This window comes from Austrofundulus limnaeus, unplaced genomic scaffold (genome assembly GCF_001266775.1).
Source record: "Austrofundulus limnaeus strain Quisiro unplaced genomic scaffold, Austrofundulus_limnaeus-1.0 Scaffold263, whole genome shotgun sequence".
In the NCBI taxonomy this organism is placed as follows: Eukaryota; Metazoa; Chordata; class Actinopteri; order Cyprinodontiformes; family Rivulidae; genus Austrofundulus; species Austrofundulus limnaeus.
In genome coordinates, this window is record NW_013952665.1 from 387,977 (window position 1) to 409,419 (window position 21,443).

Sequence of the window (21,443 nt, forward strand, 5' to 3'; positions counted from 1 at the left end):
GAGTAATAAAATAATTGATGATGCAATATTTTCCCTATAACTATTACAAAAACACAACATAAGTATAAATAAGTATTTATATTTGTGTACAAGCTGTTTAGATTGTCAAAAAGCCTGTGTTTTTAGGGTTATTAACGAAGTTTGTGTACTCAAACAGTAATATTTGGGGTCACAAGTTTTTGCCATGGATGTTTTGTGGGTCAGAAGTTAAAAAGTTTGGTAACCACTGATTTAGAGTATGGGTTGTTGTGAATGATTTGAAAAGAACCACCCCAACCTTTAGCTCAATATCTGGATATTGAACAAGTATTAGCAGTTGTTGCTAATAAGTTAGCTGTGGGGGACATATTGAATTAGCTTGGCTCCAAAAGGTAATTTATTTTACAATACATCTAAAGAAAAATTCCAGAAAGTTTCATAAAACAATATATAGTTCAAGAGATATTTTGTAACAGACAGAGTTAATTTAGTAAAGCTTTGGTGCAATCTGTTAGCACTTTGTTGTGATAGTCTCAGCTACTAACACACCTAATACTAGGTTATTATTTGTAAAATAACAGAGTTATAGATATTTTTCTGTGTTTTAACACAAATACAAATACAAACAGAAACATTATTGCCTGCCATTTCCTTTTGGTGACATGGGAATAATACAGAATATCTGCTCACAACAAAATTAAACAACTTTTTATCTGTTTTAGTTAATGAAGTAAATCTCGAGAATGATTTGTTTTATGCTCTAGGTTGACATGAATAGGAGCAACATTCAAAAGTGTTCAAAAATGTGCAGAATGTTTTATTTGAATTTGGAAAGCAACACAGCTCTTTAGAGACCAAATATGCTGCGTATCTGAAATACCAGAACATATAATCTTATCATGTCCTTCATCCATCAAGGAAGCCAGAAATAACTGAGGATTTACAGAGTTTCATGCAGGTGTGTGTGAGTAAAACGTGTTCCTAGTATCGAATGTTTCACCTTGTAACAGCAAACAAGGCACTGGAGCTGAAATAGGCCAATTATTTTGAACCAGTACCAAAGACTTACACTTTTCATGATTTTTATCCAGACACATGGTACAGTTCATATTATGATTTAGATTTACTGTATGGTTTGATGGTTTTTTTCAGATATAGCTCTTAAACTTTGAAACTTATCTGTTCATCCATCCATCCATCCAACCATCCATCCATCCATCCATCCATCCAACCATCCATCCATCCATCCATCCATCCATCCATCCATCCATCCATCCATCCATCATCCATCCATCCATCCACAATATTATCAGACGTCTTTAACACATCAATTACTTCTTGGAAAACATGCATATTGTCATTTCTTTTTTAAATATAATATTTTGTCAGTTGTGTCTTTTACCCCCTTTAAAAGAACTTTAGAGAAAACTCAATAAAACCCAATTCATAAACCACATACAGTGCTATAACACCTTAACACAGCCTCCTGTCTTTGATTCTGAATGCCAACAGCTGTTTATTTCTTTGACTCATGGTTGTAACGATCTCTGCAGCTGAGGAAACACTTGATCTTTATGAGAAGCTGTTGGATTCCAGTGCATAAACTGACTGACCTTCAGGCTGTCTTGTCTCTGTACTCGGTTTGGGGCTGTTTACAGAAAACTGTTTCTAAATCGGCACAATAACAACCCAGCACATTGCAGCTACTTAACTACACTGTAGCTGAACTGACCAAAACATGCATCTGATCAGGTTAACTACAGCACAAAAGTCCATTAACTGGTTAAAAACTTGATTACTTGTTTAAATAATTTCCCATCCAAGTAAATAATGAAAAACTAAAGTATCTGTCTTCAGTTTCTTTATCTGCCGGTACTTAGTCTCATATAAATTTATCAATAGTCTTCCTTTCCTCTGTCTTGGTGAAGTCTCTGATGACTGTATGTCTGTGCGTTCACAAATGTCAGCTCCATGAAAATAACATCCGGCTGTAATTATGAAAAATGGCAGCGTGTTCATCCTGAAGTGAGGCATCATTACAGGTTTGAGACTGTGAGACAGAGCGAGAGACGAGCCACTAAACAGGAGAGGGACTGATGGGAGGTTGGACGACGACTGTGGTGAATGTGCATTCAGAAAAAGAAAAGCTCAGTGTATCATCTGCTGGGGCTCACGAGTGCAGGCCATTAGGCTATGTTTCCAGCCACTCAGAAATAAAACAGCGCTAAATACTGGATGACCAGAATGAAAGAGGACTACTTTTGGCACTAATAATCACAACACTTGTTGCTATGAATGACGTGCAGAGAATCTTTTTTTTCCTCCTCCAGAGCTGAAGATGTCAGGTCTATTAAAATTAGAACAAATGTTGACACACTTTTTTACCTGGTGTAATTTTTTTGTGCATGATAGCCAATATGAGAAGAAAAGATTGAAAACATCTTATTAACATAATTAGGAAGTTCTCATCATCTCCAGCCTTTCAGATGAATGATTATCCTCCAAAGTTACATCCTTCTGACAGTAAAAGCCAGATTAAATATAATACTGAATGTGGAACACAAAAGGGGAAACAGCACAAACACGTAGCAGTTTGGCAATTTACTCAGAACAGCAAAAGGTACAATGTACTAACAGAACCATAAAAGAAAATCATTAGATTGCTCAGCCACTTTTACACACTGTATTTTATTTAAAACCTTAAAAAGCATCCAAACCCAAACTATATATTAGAGTAAATGACCAATAATCTTTACAGATCTTTACCGATTATTTTTCTGTTGAGCTTTATTTACCATAAAATAAAATAAAAATAAAAATAAAACAATACAACAAATCTAAAAGCTTTTCATTAATGATAGTACAACATAAAAAATGTAATCTGCTTTTATACGAAACAAACATTAATGCAGTAAAACCAGCCAGTGTTGCACCTAACTGATTAAAACTAAAACATGCCTTAAGACAGGGCTATTCAACTGCCGAGTGACCAAAGTTCGGCACGCCAATTGGTTCATTCATCTCTTAAGTCCAAACCCCCACATTTCTACTTTAATTAATTTAAGTTATTTTAGTTAAACATGGACATGTTTGGTATCTACAGAAACTTCAGAATCTTGGCTACAAGCTTGTAACAACCATTTCTATGCACAGTCGACAGTTAAGTGTTACCTATGAGGCATAACGTTTTATTTTTGTTTTTGATATTGTTTAATTACCACTACTTTTATAGGGTTCTGTATGTTTAATTCATGACAGCAAAACAAACTATTTCAAAGGTAACAGATCTGTGTAATACTTGGTTTAGTTACATAATGACTTTGGTTTTGATTTCTGGATGTTCGGCCCCTGAGCTTTTGACCTGCAGTAAATGTGGCCCCCGAAGCAATTTAGTTGAACAACCCTGCCTTAAGAAAACAACTTTCAATAGACTACAGAAATTTAAACTCTTCAGATTTATTTGTGCTTCGACAGATATTATTCAGTGTATTAAATTATGGATGGTTGAGTTTTATTTTCATAGTTGCTCTGTTACTTCCACTCTGCTTTAAATATTAACATTTACACATCACTTTGTGATTACTCTTTTGTTGTTTATTAAAAATAAGCAGCCCCAGATGCGTGATTGTGATTTGTCATTTGATGCCAATTTTACCCGTTATTACAGTAAAAATGTACTTATCTTGTTTGAGAAAAACAATATATTCTAACAACAATTAAAAAATATGTTTTGCTAAATATCCAAAAGATACCCTGCTTTATTAACCAGACTGTATGTCTGTGCGTATATTAACCAGACAAATCCCACTGAGATCACAGATCTTTTTTAAGGGAGGCCTTTATGGACCTCAGGCTCCTAAAAGGAAGATTTTGAAGCAAACATTTCTAAATGTTCTCTGAGTCTTACAGAGTTCAGAGCTCCCAAAAGGACAACAAACCTTTATTGATTTTTATTCTTTGTCCATTCAACCCTATTTATTTATTTATTTATTTATTTATTTATTTATTTATTTATTTATTTATTTATTTATTAAATGGTCATCCTGGGAAGCCCAGGCATTATCTCGACCAGTCAGGACTTGAACTCTTCTTAAACGCTTCTCTCTCGCTTTATTCGTTTGGTTTGGAGACTAACATAAAAACTGTGTATTATACATTATACAATATACATTCCTATATTAGTTGTGCATTGAACATTGTACATTGTATATTGCTCCAGTTTGTGTAGAACCTGAGTACTTGACATCAAAGTCCCCATCTGAGATTCAAACCTGCAGTCTTTGTGCAGCTACTGGAAGCCTTTTAAAAGCTTCAGGTACAGATGTTTCTCTGACAAAATGGATGAACATTTAGGCAAGAAAATTAATTGTTCTCACATTATTAGCACAACACTTTATTCTCTCTTAAGAGAATTCTTCATTAAGTTTTGCCACTCCGATCTCAGATTGGCCATAGTTTTCTTATTACCAAAATTATCCCCCAAAAATGACAAAGTGCCACGTCAATGGAATTTGTCACGAAAGGGAAACTAAGTGGGAAAAACCACAGCTGCTCCATTCAAAGTTTGAGATTAAACATGCACCAAACGCTTCCTCATACAGTGCACCGGTGAATCTATCAGAATCACAAATAACATCACAAATTTGTATGAGAAGGCAGGGAAATACAAAAGAACTGTTAACTTGGAGTTAACATTCCAGAGAAAATATTTGCATGTCAATGAAAAGCCTTTGCACAGCAGGTTAGGGCTTCTGTCTGTCTCAGCTCGCAAAACATCAAATGACCAAACTGTAAACAAATAATGTGTCGACGGGGACTGTAGTTACAGAGGCCGATGCTCTGAAACACCATACACACGCACACACACAAGTATACGTGTGTTGTTTGTTTTACCCCTTGCTCACTGCAATCTCAATTTATACAGATATTGTACAACTTAATAAAAAATCCATACATGGGCAAAGGTTACTTTTTCAAACCCAAGCTGGTCCATGATAAGAAAAAGCACTCTGATGTTGAGGGGTACACCACTTTGCAGCCCATCCCTACACAATCTATCCTGAAGGCTTTTAATACCTCACTCTCATTTATTATCCGCTCTTCTATTTAGGAAACTCAGAAAACTTCTCACAAGTTTTCCTTCCTTCTAACAGCTTTTTATCTTTGTAGCTTCTGGGGGTAAGTTGTGAGAAAATAAAACAGTTCTTAACTTTGAATTTATTCTTTCATTTTAAAGGTAAATGCCCCTAATTCTGAGGCTCTAAATGTAATATTGTTGGAATTTAAAAACTTGCCAGTCTGTAAATAAATAGCACAACATATCACTTCAAGAGAAATATAATGCAGCTTTAAAACTATATTACAAAAACAGATCAGTAAGATGACTGGTTATTTTACCCAGACGTTTACTTTTTTATTTTTTATACACTCACCGGCCACTTTATTAGGTACACCTGTCCAACTGCTCGTTAACACTTAATTTCTAATCAGCCAATCACATGGCGGCAACTCAGTGCATTTAGCCATGTAGACATGGTCAAGACAATCTCCTGCAGTTCAAACCGAGCATCAGTATGGGGAAGAAAGGTGATTTGAGTGCCTTTGAACGTGGCATGGTTGTTGATGCCAGAAGGGCTGGTCTGAGTATTTCAGAAACTGCTGATCTACTGGGATTTTCACGCACAACCATCTCTAGGGTTTACAGAGAATGGTCCGAAAAAGAAAAAACATCCAGTGAGCGGCAGTCCTGTGGGCGGAAATGCCTTGTTGATGCCAGAGGTCAGAGGAGAATGGGCAGACTGGTTAGAGCTGATAGAAAGGCAACAGTGACTCAAATAACCACCCGTTACAACCRAGGTAGGCAGAAGAGCATCTCTGAACACACAGTACATCGAACTTTGAGGCAGATGGGCTTCAGCAGCAGAAGACCACACCGGGTGCCACTCCTTTCAGCTAAGAACAGGAAACTGAGGCTACAATTTGCACAAGCTCATCGAAATTGGACAAGAGAAGATTGGAAAAACGTTGTCTGATCTGATGAGTCTCGATTTCTGCTGCGACATTCGGATGGTAGGGTCAGAATTTGGCGTCAACAACATGAAAGCATGGATCCATCCTGCCTTGTATCAACGGTTCAGGCTGGTGGTGGTGGTGTCATGGTGTGGGGAATCTTTTCTTGGCACTCTTTGGGCCCCTTGGTACCAATTGAGCATCGTTGCAACGCCACAGCCTACCTGAGTATTGTTGCTGACCATGTCCATCCCTTTATGACCACAATGTACCCAACATCTGATGGCTACTTTCAGCAGGATAATGCGCCATGTCATAAAGCTGGAACCATCTCAGACTGGTTTCTTGAACATGACAATGAGTTTACTGTTCTCAAATGGCCTCCACAGTCACCAGATCTCAATCCAATAGAGCATCTTTGGGATGTGGTGGAACGGGAGATTCGCATCATGGATGYGCAGCCGACAAATCTGCGGCAACTGTGTGATGYCATCATGTCAATATGGACCAAAATCTCTGAGGAATGCTTCCAGCACCTTGTTGAATCTATGCCACGAAGAATTGAAGCAGTTCTGAAGGCAAAAGGGGGTCCAACCCGTTACTAGCGTGGTGTACCTAATAAAGTGGCCGGTGAGTGTATATTTAAAAAATAGGCATTTTCATAGTTTAAACAAATTCTTAATACTTTCGCAGTTATCTGTTCCGCTACATAAAAGTGTAAGTAAAGGAGTGTTCACAAAGTACACACAGCAAAGAGGCATTTACGGTATATGTAATGGGAAAAATCCTTCAATTACTTAAACAAGTATAACTCAGAATCATTGCATTTTCTTTGAAGCAAATAGATTTATTTTGACATAATCAGGACTTTAAACAGCTACAATGGTTTCCCTCAAATAGTTCCAGCAGGAAAATGATGGCCATGAAGAAATTGACTGAGATTCAATTGTACTTTTGCTCATAACAAAACTATTTTCTCTCATAGGAATGACTGAATGAGCGTGCCGATGATAAAATATTAATGCGCGAGGAGAGGAATAGCCGACTCCTGCAGCAATCTTGAAGCATGAACTATGAGCAAATGCTGCAGGGCCTTCATTTCAATGCCTGCCACCAGCATTGATTTAAGGCCTGGCGTCAGCAGAAGACTCATTTAGGAGAGTCATCTGTCTCGCCTGCCTGGGCCTGCTAAAAGGTTATTTAGCTGCCCCGTGCTTTAGAAAAATAGATAAAGGCTACAGAAGAACACAACCGTTTGTGTGTGTTTGTGTTGGCTATTGATTGCAGCTGCCTGTTTGTGCAGAGCTGTTTTGGACCTGCATCTACCTCTGGTGTCAGGGGGAGGATGAACACATGCATTGCATGGCCTGATTGGATGATGAGCATGAAAAGGTAAACACAACAATGACTGTGTCCTTTAGCAGGAGTCTATTTGCAGTGATCTGTCCTGATGAAGAATACAGATGAGATGCCCCGTTTACAGGAAGTGTAAAGAAATTAGAGAAGTGTTCTGGGCTACTAAAACCCAGAGGGATATGTAAAAACAGAGGCCATTTCAAATAGGATGAAGTATGTTCTCAGGGTATGGTCAAAATATTTTTCTAACATGTTTCTGTAGCAATTTGACATAAAATATAAAATCTTTCCACATTTTTGTTTTTGTGTTTATATATACAGTTTAAATATATGTGACCCATCATATTGAAATGAGAATCAAATCAAATTTGTCCAAAATGGCCTAACTACATTTTCAGATTCCTGGCTTTAAAAGCTACATTTTGACACATGGATCATCCTGATATCTTAAGTGGATCCAGAGGTATGACTTAATTGGTCTTGTTGGTTAGGATAATACATTACTGTTTAGTCTGAATCCTGATTTTATATAAATTTATTGAGTTTTTTGATGTTAGTATAAAGAGGAAACCTCAAATAGTATTTGGATATTAAGATTTCCCATTTGGAAAGCAACAAAAACATTGTTAGATCACATGGAAAAATTCAGAATTTTAAGTAATTTTTCCTCAAATCAGGTTTTTTGTTGCTACTGCTCTAAACAATGCATCAGAAATGTTTTTTAGGATTGTACGGTATTTCAGACATTTCATTCAAATGATACATTGACAAGGCATTTATTCATTATATTTTGACAAAACGCAATTTTTGCACGTTTGACTCAAAACCCTATATGTGCCTATTTTTCCACATTCCGCTTTTGGACTTAATCCTCATTTCAATGTGATGGGTCACATAAGTGTAGACGTTTTTGCATTGTTAGGCTCGACTCGGCTCAGCCAGCGCTAGCTCCAGTTGGCCCAGTCTTACTCTATTCTGGCCCTGGTTGTGTTTGCTATGAGCAGACAGAAGCCTTGTTGTGGACGGCATCATAATATGAAACATGCGTAATCTTCTCATCTCGTTTTCTTTTGCTTATCTGGGGTCTGGTCGTGGGGGCAGACCCTTCGGGCCCTCCCACCGTTGGTGATCCCATGGGAAGGGGGACTCACATCTCCTCTTCGGGCTGTGCCCGGCTGAGCTACATGGGCAAAAACCAAGCCACCAGGCGCTCACCAGCATGCTCCACATCCAGTCCTGGCTCCAGAGGGGGGCTCCAGAGATTCATCATAAGGGATCGCAATTTTATTTTATTTAATTTGCGACCCAACAATAATGAACTACACCAAACTTGGAAAAAAGTACCAGGTCTTGGCTGGGCCATGCAGTGCAGCACAAAGAAACTTTATAGGTTCTACAGGATAGTTCCAGAACAGTGGGCCTCATGCAAGAACATGTTCGTATTCTTATCCTAAATTTCTCTTACTTTTGTTCGTACAAAGGGTTCGTACGAACATGTCACGTCAGATTCAACAAACTCTTCTATCTTCAGGAAAAGTGTGTAAATGAGCTGCGTAAATTCCACCTGTTCTATCCAGCTGCTCGTGCACGTGAGAGGAGATTAGCATAATTACCACCCCAAAAACACCATATAAGGCTATGTTTCCTGCCTCAGATACAAGGAAGTGTCCATTCATGAAAAATGACAGCGAAAGCTGAAAAAATTAAAACTTTACGAGTTCAGAGATTGAAGTCCGTCTGTCAGAGATCCAGAAAAGAAAATCTGTAATTTTTAGCAGGTCAGCTGTGGGATAAAAAGAGCTGCTAAAAGTATAAAHAACTGTGTTAAATCATTTTCATTTTTTCAGAAGACACAGCGCTGCGCACCGTCCCCCCTCCCAGCGCTCTGCGCGGCGCAGGTGGTCTCAGATGCGGGTTTGAAATAAGCATTTTAAAATGTTTTCAAAATAAGTCTGGCACTTTGGAGAAAATCCTGGACTTGATTATATCCCCTCTGGCCTGGAAACGTCTCGGAGTCCCCCAGGACGAGCTGGAAGGTGTCGCTGCGGAGAGGGGGTCTCTTTGCTGCTGCCACCGAGACCTGATCCCGGATAAGCGGCGTAAAACGGACGAACGGACAATTTATTTTGCTAGTCTAAATTATTACATTTAAAATTATAACTCTAATTCAAGCAGAATAGCCTATTGTCAACATAATTATGGAGTGTGATTTATTTTCAACTCAAAATATCTTCAAACTAACGAAATATAAAGTTATTAGGGAGGAAAACCCGTCTGGATAACAGCAGACTGACTGCTCATAAAATATACGACAGGTCTGGACCACTCGTAAATTTTGTTCGTATCTGAAAAAAATCGTAGAATACGAAAACATTGGTGAATGCCACAAATTCTCCTAAATCACTCGTACGCACAATTTAAGAACAAATCTGTGCGTACGAACGGTTCTTGCATGAGGCCCATTGTTCTGTTTAATAAGCTAAAAATGAAAACCAAGACAACAAGCCTGTGGGGATACTTATGGTTTTTCCACTAATGTGTAGTTTTTTTCAGCCTCCTGAGAGGCAGGGCAGCACCCTTCCTATTGCAGGTGTTTTCCATCCTGCTGATGAGGACCTTGGTTATTCGGAGGTCATCAGCTTTAGAGAGCATTATTATATGAAGTTTTGCACTAACCTCTGATCTCCTGTGCTTCCATTTCTGGTTCCTGACATGGTCCTCCCTCGTTCCTCTCATAAACCTCTTCTCTTGTGTCTCCTTGTGGAACTGCTGCTGGAATCCCTCGACCATTCTCTCCATGCCTGCAATGCAACAAGAGACTGCGATTTGAAAAATAATTATCGGGGTAAACATGAGAATACCCACCACCTTCTTTTCCCTCAGAACTGGCCTCCTCTCCCAGCACCTATAAGTCTGTTTGTCTCAGTAACTACTCCGGCTTTGTTTTATTGCAAACATGGTACAGTTTAAGCATACCTCCATTAACGTTCCCTCATATTTCGTGATGTCGGATGTCAAAAATAAAAGTATGATTCTCATTTATCCATTGAGTGAATGTCAAAATGTTTAAAATGATTACTTTTTAGTTGAGGCTCAAGTTTAAAAACTGTTCTGTACAAGCACATAAAAGCATAGATTGTGTAAAATGAAAGAATGGGCAACTATCCGTTTGTGTCATCCTTTCATCCTTGGAAAGTTTCACATCTCTTTGTGTTTCCCTGAAGACGACACTCAGATCTACTCAAGTTTCACTGAAACCACTGTTTGACTGCCTCATTGGGGTAAAAGCTTGGATGCATTCAAACTTCCTAAATTTCAATGAGAATAAAACTAAAGTTATTATTTTTAGTCCTGGTGGAAATTGTGGCACTTCTACACATCCGAATAGCCTGGAGCTGTTTTTAAAACCTCATGTAAAAAAAAAAAAACCTGTAGGGTGATATTTGATTCAAATTTTAACCTTGAAAAACAGATTAGTTCTGTAGTAAAGAAGTCCCTTTTTAAAAAAACGAGACTTTTATTTAAAGTGAAATCATTTTTATCCTATAATGACTTTAAATGGGCGATTCAGGCTTTTATTACCTCCCAATTGGATTACTGTAACTCTCTGTATGTTAGTGTTAGCCAGGCTGGCCTCTCATGACTGCAGATAGTTTGGAGCCCTGCATCTGTCTTTCAACACCACATAAAAAAAGCGTGAACAAATCTCCCCAATGCTTACTTCTCCTCAGTGGCTTCCTGTTTGTTTTAGAATTAATGTTAAAGTTTTATTGATGGCCCTGAAGGACCTCCTGCAGCCTTATGTGCTCTCCAGATCCCTTTGCTTTCACTTGTCCTGAGGTCCAGCCTGGTCCACAGAGGTGATCGTGCCTTTTTCAGTCATACAACGACACTCCCACACTGTAGAACCAGCTGCTCCTTCATCACAAACAGGCTTCCAATCTTGGTCTTCTAAAATCCCATCATTACACACATTTGGTTTCACTGGCTTTCAATAGAGCATGAGAGTTGACATTTTCTTCTTTTTTATTGTTTTTATGACATACTGTATTGTGAACAGCATTCTCTCTTAAGATTTTTCATTTAATTTTTATTTTTTGTGCATTACTTTGGCTAATGGCAGTGGTTTTGCATGTGCACTATAAATAAATTTGATTTGTGTTCAAAAAGTCTTAAGTTTGCCAAAGTGGAGGCTGTTTTACAATTTAGGCAAAATTTCAGGTGCTGCCCCTTGTAAAAATTTCTAAATCTTAATGACGATTTACACACTTTAAAGACCAAATTAAATAGTTTTATCTTTTATACTATTTTTCATTTTTAGAAACCAGGTTGTCCAATTACATTAAATTAATTAAAACAGAACACTCAAAGTCTACCTCATACCTGCCAACATTTGCTGACAGCAATGAGGAACGCCTGTTCATGTCAATGAGCAGCTCTGGAGTGAAGCCGTCCTGGGGGGAGGGCGTCCAGGCGTATACTCCCCTGGAAAATGCTGTGAAAGATCTACTCAAAACTAAGCATTTTCCAGCTTTTTAAAGTGCATTTTACAAAAAAAAATATCTGATAAAATTGTGACGCCCCCTAGATGGATGGAGCCCTTAACATTTGCCTATACTGCCTATGTGCCGGCCCTTATTTAAACTAACATGGAAAATCTAATGGTATACATTGCCTCTTTGGGTTTTCATATCCAATTAAAGCCAGTTTTAGGTTTTCATAGATTGATGTATTTATTTATTTACTAGATGTGTTTAATTTTGTGGCTGAACTGTAACAATTAACATGTGAGTGGCACTGCTAGGTGTGACTATTCACTAAAGCTCCACAAACACCCTTGTTCCTTACAGATACAAGACCATGATGTGTGAGTGTGCATGCATGCACTCTGAGTTCATTGTATTAAATTAGTAATGCTGCAGTGCCATGGTAGCAGGCCTTTATGTCTTTGTCATGGCTGTCACAGGAAGTGGGCCCCTGTCACCAGATGGCACGCACAGCAGCTCGGACAGATTCATTTGTTCCCCTAAACAAAGTTGTTGCCGTCAGCTGCCAGGCCAGTGACACAGGAGCAGCGTTACAGTACTGTAGCGGGAGACCGAACGCAAACTGACGCAGCAAAACGAGCGGCAAGAACTCCCATCTGTCCTACCCCTTCCTTCAGGTACACTGAAGGAATCCATCTTTTTTTTTGTCATCCTTCCACCTCACCTTCCATCATTTCAGACATTAGTTGTGCACATAATTAATTAGTGCTGTTAATAGTGAATTTGTCAACATAATGATTTTAATTAAGGAGATGTTTTGGTGTTGTTGATCAAGCCTACAGTGCACACTGCGGTTTGTCTAAACTGTCAAAACCTCTTCTGTCTTTGTGTAATGAGCTACATCACAGTTGGGGCTGCCAAATAAGGTGATTTAGCACAAGCGTTTAAAGAAACAATATAGATTTTAAGTGCTCTTCTATGGAAAGATTATAAATAGTCAATAGCATAGCTGTTGTAGATATCTCTTTGAACAACCCAGTTTGGAGAAATAGTTTAACTTTGACAGGTTCGATGAGCTAATGGCTAGCCCGAGCAAGCTATGACCAAAGTGTTTTCCTGCTGACTTAAGACGGCTTCAATCTCAGAAATGTTTTAGCAGTTTATGCAAACACTGGTTTTTTTTTTATAGCTTTACATTGTTATAAGTTTAACAATACTCCATTATTTTATATCCTTTTATATAAAATAAACCTATTGTACAGATCAGCATCATTCAAAAATGGAAGTCTGAATAATTCTTGGATTTCTTCTAAGAATCTTTATTCTCATCTGGCTCCAATCAGCTCCATGCAGTAGTACACAGCACAGCAGTCAGGCCTCAGCGTAAGGCCTTGGGTTGCATCTGAAAACCCAAAGAAAACAGCCCAGTCTATTCCAGGCTGAATCTAAGCAAAGATTCTCTGCACAACTCAAAACTTTAAAAAAAAACCTCATATAAAAATTAATTGACTTTATAATGTACATCTCTTCCTGGTTACACCCCTGGAGGTGTTACCTTTTATGTCAGATGTCAACATAACCAACTTTGTTTGTACAAACAGAAAAAACACATCGATAAGACACACACCAGCTTTCATTCTCTGTTTTAAACTTTATGGCTGCAATGATCCGAAGGTGTAAAAATTACAAAACTGGATCTAACATTCAGTTGATCAGTTACAAAATTTCCTTCACAATGGCTTGTTTGTATTTACAAGTAGTGACAGTAGAAGCCATCTTTAGCACTTCCACATCAGTAGATAACACATTGACCTGATTGTTTTTTTTATTACTTTTGGTGAAATAACCATGTTCTTAAATGCAAGAGTTTTTAAAGTAGTGCTTCTACGGATCTATGTGACATTTTTTGAGATTAAAGTTGTTTCGAGACAGCAGTAGTCCACTTTGGTCTTGGCCCCACTCAGATTAGAAGTTAGTTTTGTCAATCCAGTCAAATTAAACCATTTTCCTCCAAATGGAGGTTATTCAAAGAGCTATTTAACAAGTAAGATGTTGATTGGTTTTACCCTTTTCACGGAAACACACTGTAAAAGGATAACCATCCTATTATTATGCTTTTTGGGCAGAAACCAGTTTATGTGTGCTGTGTTTAAGACACATCAAATGACATAAGTATAACATGGAGGACAAAGGAGATAATTTGCTGCTTCAAAACCACTGGAACCTAACAATAAAAGTCACCCCCCAAAGGGGTTTCAGATGATAACTTCATTTGTTTAACTTCCTGTGAAAGGTTTCTTTTATTTCAACTCCAAAACTTGTATGAAATACGGTCACAGAAGGACATATCGTTTAACTTTCAAATCTCCTATTTTAGTGCAGCAAAAGTCAAAGAGGAACCTGTGTTTTAAGCAGCAGCAAAGAATCAGGCTGGTTTACATTAGATTACAGATTTACATCCGCCGGTCTGTTTGGCTCAGAGTGCAGCTCTGCTCTGTTTTTCGAGGGCTCAACTGAGAAACAGGATCACAGAGTAAGCTAGGGGCTTTTCATCTGTAGCTCTGTGCCTGCCTCTGTTCTTTCTTTCTTTTTCCTCCTCCAGTGTAGAATCAGTGGTAGTCGCTTATATGAGGACACTAGGTGCATATCAATCAGAATGCAGGGTGTTTTCTGATGAAGACCACATCCGTCTATGTCTATGGGCAGATACATCACAGGACCGGAGACAGGGAGTTTGAAAGCTGCTGTTGCCAGCTGCTTTTGTACAAATGGAGGAACAAAAAACGAAGAGTACTGTAATTTTCAGATGATAAAAGCTCTGTCAGCATGTGAGGGGGAGTAAGAATTAGGGTTAGCTGGTGCAAAAGCCACCGTCTTGTTGGTAAATGATGGCTTTGCAATGGTGGTGTGGTCACAGCCGAGAACAGTCAGCAGTTTCCAGAATGTTCTGTGGTGTTTGTCCATGGAAGTGGCTCAACTCTCACCACACCCTCTGTGCGTCTCTGCGTCTGCAGAGTCAGAGGATCTTTTTTTTTTTTTTTTTTTTTTACCTAAAACAGGACGTTTTTTTTAATTGTTGTTTTCATGTTTGGCTGGATAGATTTTTTTTAAAGGAATGCACATCATTCAAGCCTTTTAAATGTCAAACTTTTAGACCAGGGGTCTGCAACCTGCGGCTCTGGGGCCACATATGGCTCTTTGGTCCCTCTGCAGGGGCTCTTTAAAAACATAACAGAATTTTTTGTTTGTTTGTTTTTATACCAACAACAGAGATCAATTTGTACGCAAATATGTGATCAATACTAATACAAAAAGTAAGACTTGTTGATTAGCTCATGCTAGCCTGCTGTTTACTTAAATAATCCAACTTATTTCTATGATCTTTCTCTCAAATCCATCAGAATTACCTTTAAAGAGTTTAAAGACCACATAATAATAAGAATTAGAAAAAAAATATGCCAGAATTGTTCAGTTGTACTAGTTTTTATGAAAATGAGCATAAATTATTTACAGTATTTTTCTTGTTTATGTGAATCTGGTCTGTTCATTTGTCCTGATGTGTAAAAATAATATTAAATAATAAAATTCACAATGTATTTTTTTAGTTTTTTAAACGTCACCTCCACCAAAGGTTACCAAAAAGGCCCATGGACCACCAGTTGATAATTACAGTTGTAGTTTGTTTTGCGGCTCTGGACAGATTTTTATCAGTGAGTCAAGGAGCAGAAACGGCTCTTTTGATTGTAAAGGTTACAGACCCCTGTTTTAGACTAATATAATTTTACCTTGAGAAATAACAAAGTTGTAGCTTTTTTAATGTGAGATGTCGTGGTCAGAGTCTGTGTTGCGATTGACTCACAGCTAAACTATTAACCACAAAAACAAAAAAATAAATAAAATTGACTGAATTATAGCCATTTTTGTGTTTTCTCTAAGTATTTGAGGGTAGCGGCCATCTTAAATTGAATTGGCTCAAAACCTTATCAGGTGTCAGAGTCATTTTTATTTATTTATTTATTTATTTATTTATTTATTTATTTATTTATTTATTTATTTATTTTTGGAAGTTTGATTATTCTATGTCTAGTGGTTCTTGAGACATTTTGGTAAAAGACAAATGAACAGACACAAAGGCAAAAAACATTATCTTCAACTTTCACCCTTTGTGGGTGATATTTATGTGATTAAGCCCCAAAAAAGAACTAGGTACATGCTCACATAGTGCAGATGTTCCCTCACACACCGAGGAAGATGACTCAGACTGTGACAACATGTTGCCACCGTGTTGGCGACAGTTCATAGCCACAGAGGGGAAACATTTCCACTTCTTTTGTGTCTCCGTGCGTCATTCAGTGCCCTGCATCATTTATGCTGCACCTCAAATGAGAGCCTTCTAAAGCTAAATAAAGGCTACTCAGTCTTATGTAACCAAGGTCCAAGTGTGCAAAAACAGTGTTCTGAGTAAAGCAAAGAGATGCAACTTGTTCTGAGGCTTTTTTAAGTAAACTGTGTCCATAATTCATTTACTAAAAGACTGTTACGAAAATTTAAAATAAAGTAGCTTCTTTGGTCTTTGACAAACAAAGCCAAATTGGTTATCTGTAATTATAAAAACTGTTCATTATTGCTGCTCTTGCCATGTTTGTTTTTTTAAAGCTTCCAGCTCAGAAGCTAATGTTAAGGAAGTGGCTAATAGGTCTTTGAACAGCACACGTAGCTGCAGGAAGCTAGTTTAATTCAGTGAAAAATATAAATGAGAGGTAGCAGACAGCAGGAACCTGACTGGATCACACAGACAACAATTACTCCACTTAGGAAGATAAAAAAAAAGGTCCGGGAAGAACATTTTGGGGTATTATGCGACACTCCGAGACATCAAACTTCAGAGGAAAAGACTTTTACTTTCTTTCATGTTTTACAATAAAACGCCTCTAGTTTTGCCTTTAACTTGATTTTTTGTGCAACACAACAGAGCTGTTGATCATTATTCCTGTTGAGGATGGTGCAGTCTGTTTCTTTATTGGCCTCTTTCCTTCTTCCAGTCAGTAGAGGTGCTCGACTTTTTACTCCAAAGACCAAAACCAATCTCAACATTTTCTCAGTGGTTCTTGCAAACTTTTGAAAACCCTTTACAACACTTTTAGTTTTGCAACACACAGTTATTCCTACAGAAATATTAATACCTAATGACAGATGTAATGGTTAAATTACCCAATGACAATTGAAATCACAGGCGTGATGCTTCCTGATGTCAACGTATACACCGCACAATCCCTTAAGTCTTTCATCTGTCATAAAATTCACCGGTGAAGCTTGAAGTTTTTACTTCAAAGTCTCTCCTCCAGCTTGTGACGTCCAGCTGCTATACTTTTTAAACTCCCTGCCTATTCTTTCGAAAAAGAAAGGCGCCTTCAGTCAGCTTCTCTTTGAGTCTTAACTGTCACTTAAATCTATCTGCCTAATCTTTAACACTTTCTGTTCAAGCTTTGTTTTTGTCTTGTTTTGCCTTTTTTTCTTTCCTGTACTTTTCCCAATTTTTTTTTGACAAGAAGAAGTTGAGTCAGAGCAATTACCAACCTGCCCAACAGCAATAACATTGTCTAAGACAGAAAACAGGTTCCTTTCTCCTGTTTTGCTTTCAGTCACACGATCAAAGACAACTTGAGAAGATGAGGACAGTGGCAGCTCTGAAAGCTCCGCACCAGCACCACCAACCATCTCATAAAAATCAGCAAGGGTCCAAAAATTTGTTTTCGGTCTGTTCATGAAAACCGGGCACCTAAAAACACCCCCATGACCTCTCGCCACTTAGAATAGCCTCCTGTCACACGACTGGTAATTACCTGCCAATCAGGGCAATGGATGGACCTGCAAATAGATGGGAGTGGCAGTCAAAGATCACTCACCGTCACAAGTTTATGAAAAATATGAGGAGGACACAGCGAGGACCATAATGACGCCTGCAAGGCAGACACGGCTGTCATCGCATCAGCTGGAGGAGATGGAGACAGTCGGACCAGAACCCCCCCCCCCCCCCACTTCCCCCTTCTTCCTCATTTGTGGATCCCAGATTAGGAGCTTTTACCCTGGGACATTATTGTCTTCCATTTCTAAAGCTCTGCTTTGCTTGTACTGTGAGCCACACAGCAGTGCTGTCTGTCTGTAAGAAAGGGATTTAAGAGAAATGAAAGAAAAAAGAAAAATGAAAAACAAAAACAAGGTTATCCCTATATATTAGACTAGTTTATACACATTCTTACGTATCATGGATGTGTGTTTACAATTTTATGATGATTATTATATTGTAATTTGAATCCTTTTTTTCTGTTACATTCAATCACCATGGCTGATGCAAAATGCTAAACATACATAAAATATGATCTAATATCTGTAAAGTTAGCTGAGTTCCAATCATTGTAGCATTTTTAATGTACTTTATGTAAATATACTGTAGTTCATTAGGAATTGAACTGACTTTAATTAGAGTTGAGTTGATCTAAAATGGGATTTATGATTTGAACTTGTTCTTTTCTTTGTCTACAGTGCTCTGAACTGACTTTAGTTGTGAATTGGTGCAATGCAAATAAATCTAACTTAATTTAATTCACCTCATGAGTGAGTGTTGTGAACATATTTGGAAATCTTTGCAATCAGATGTCAAAATTCCCATTTTTCAGGATGTTGGTTGTAGATCAGAGGTTGATATCAGAACCAGCTTGAAAACAATACATCGCATGAAACTTAAGAAGAGGAAGTTTTAATTTACCGAAAATAGCAGTACTAAATGAATAAGACCAAAATATGTTTTAATGCTGGGAGCAGTTTCTTCTTCTTCACAGTCCTAAAGACATTAAGTCAGGAACAAGGTGAACATATGGAGGATTGGTGGTCTGTGGAGGGCTGTGGCTTCACCTGTTAAAGCAGAAACTAAATGGACTGAAAGTTTGAGTCAAAATCCAGCAGAATAAAAGACAAATCCCAGAAGAGTCAAATTCCAAAAGAGAAATGGAACAAGAGAGGTGCTGAAACATTACTGTATTTCTGAGATGACTTATTTCATACCTGTCTTACAACAGTAATAACTCAACAGTTCAGTTCATCACTCAACTGGTTAAAATGTCCAGGAAATATTCCTCATATTATAAGCCCGTACATTAAGCAAATAACATGTAAAAACAAGTGTCAGAAATATTTCTGAATTCCCATCAGTGCAGCAAGTGTCCATGTTTAATTCATAGCTTCTCATAAATTATGTAGAATCCAGAGCTGGGAACTGCTTTGAACATGGGCAGCTAACTAGAAATGATGAAAAACCTGCTAATCACTGTTTCCTTTGTTTCAACATTGATGATTTTTCTCACCAAAGCCCGAGCCCCCTGAGAAATGACATTGTCGCTCTTTAGACTTCAGTTATGATCAATCTCATTATGATCATTGTTTCCTCTTCCTCTGTTCCTTCTCTTTGCTCGTTCTGCTCGGTTTGATGGCCGACCGGCTTAGTGCAACAAAGATGGGCAGGAGAGCAGCTTTCAACCTAACCCCTGAAGCACAGCGAGATGACAAAACTGAAAAGCTCCATGTGAGAATTATGATAATGGGTTCATTTAGACTTATGATAGTTTGAGTTGATTTTCTCTCTCTCTTTCTCCCTGCTCTTTCTCATCATCTGTGGCAGGAGGCCAACAGGATATTGGAGACGGGCTGCTCTGGGAGTCAATGAGTCAATGTGATTTGGAAGAAGTAAAACCTCAGAAACTGCATTCATGGTTTAAATGGGCATTTCAAGTAAAAGTATTCTTCAGATATGTTGGTCAATTTTCAACAAATTATTCTCTCCCCCCAGCCTCAGTCAACCAACTACCCCCTGTCCACATCCAACACTCTCTCTCACACAGACACACACACACACACACACATGCATGCATGCATGCACGCATGCATGCACACCAAGCTATTCAAGCTTTTTATAAAACATGTTTATTTCATCTTTTACTCATAGCACAAGTTTCAGCACAACATCCTGTTAGAAAAAAATGTGATGAGCTGAATCAACTATTTATAATGCCTTTCTGTACTAAAGCACGAGAGAAATAAAACATTCATTTATCATGTTCATTAAAAAAACAATTATTTTAGCAATCTTTTTTTATTTAGGATGTTTGCCTTTTTTATGTTTTTGTTTTAAAAAATAACCATAACCACATGGTTGGTATGAAGACTTGAATTATTGTCTATTTACCAGAGGTGTACAAAGTACATTTACAGTTCCAGTACTTAAGTAATTCTTTTTGAGGATTTGTAATTTTACTAAGTATTTTTAAGTTGTAACTTTTACTTTTAATTTGGTACATTCCAAACATAAAAATTGTACTTTTTCTTCTTTACTTCAAACTTTTACACATAATTACACACTAAAAAAATAAATATGAGCAGAGCTCATCATGAAAGGAGCTGTTTATGCATGCTAAAAGTGATGTGTTGAATTTACTTTACAAAGTTATATCAGCTTGGTTTAGTGGAACCAGATAATTTGGTTAGGTAAATTCAACACTTCATTTCTTAGTGTGTGTACTTTTGCTTTCTCGATTATTGTGAGCAGTTTTATAAACTTTACAAAAGTGTTTTTCTTATCTGTGAAATATATTTTTGTCAAAGTTATTTTCTTATCATTTTCATTTTAGTTTTATGTTTGCTTCCCCCCTGAGGACAGGTACTTCCTCTGGTATTTACTACAAGTTCTGCTGCTAAAGGAAAAAAAACAACAACAAAAAACTGGCATCTTCTGACATCATAAAGCTTTAGATCTAAGCTTTCCCTATCAGTTAGTTCCAGTATATGTTTTAAGTCCACTTTCCTGACCAATACTAAACCAACAACTCCTCCTGCAGAGCCAAATAATATCTTGATCTCGACTCAACTGACCACACAGGCTGAAATTTTAGCTACTACCCACAAAATCAAAAGAATCATTTGTTCCCCCAAGCTCACCATTGACATTTACACCAGCTGTGACCTCCAAAACCTCAACTAGCAAACCTCCTACTAGCACTGGAACGCACAAGCCCTCAGCCTGTCAATAAAGCAAGTGCATTACAAATAACTTAAGTAGCAAAAAAGACCACAGTTGTTTCATTTTCCAAAATCAGCCATCATTAAATCACTCTTAATTTCTTTCAAAGATGATTGGATAGAATTAATGGAGCAGATTATCAAAACCAGTCAGGCCTAAAAATATGAATAACTCAAGACACTGTCTGGAAGGTGGAGGTTGCATGTTCTCTTTGTGCATGAGTGGTTTTTCTCTGGGTACTCCAATTGCCTCCCACAGACCAAAAAACATAGGCTAATTGGTAACTAAATTGTCCCTGGGTGTGAGTGAGAGAGTGAATTGTTGTGGCCCTCGTTGTGGCCCTGTGATAGACTTGTGATCTGTCCAGTTTAACCCCACCCCTCGCACAATACTGAACATGGACACTAGTGACCCCCATGACTCTTAAAGGAAAAAGCAGGTAAAAGATGATGGATAGATGGATGGATGGATGGATGGATGGATGGATGGATGGATGGATGGATGGATGGATGGATGGATGGATGGATGGATGGATGGATGGA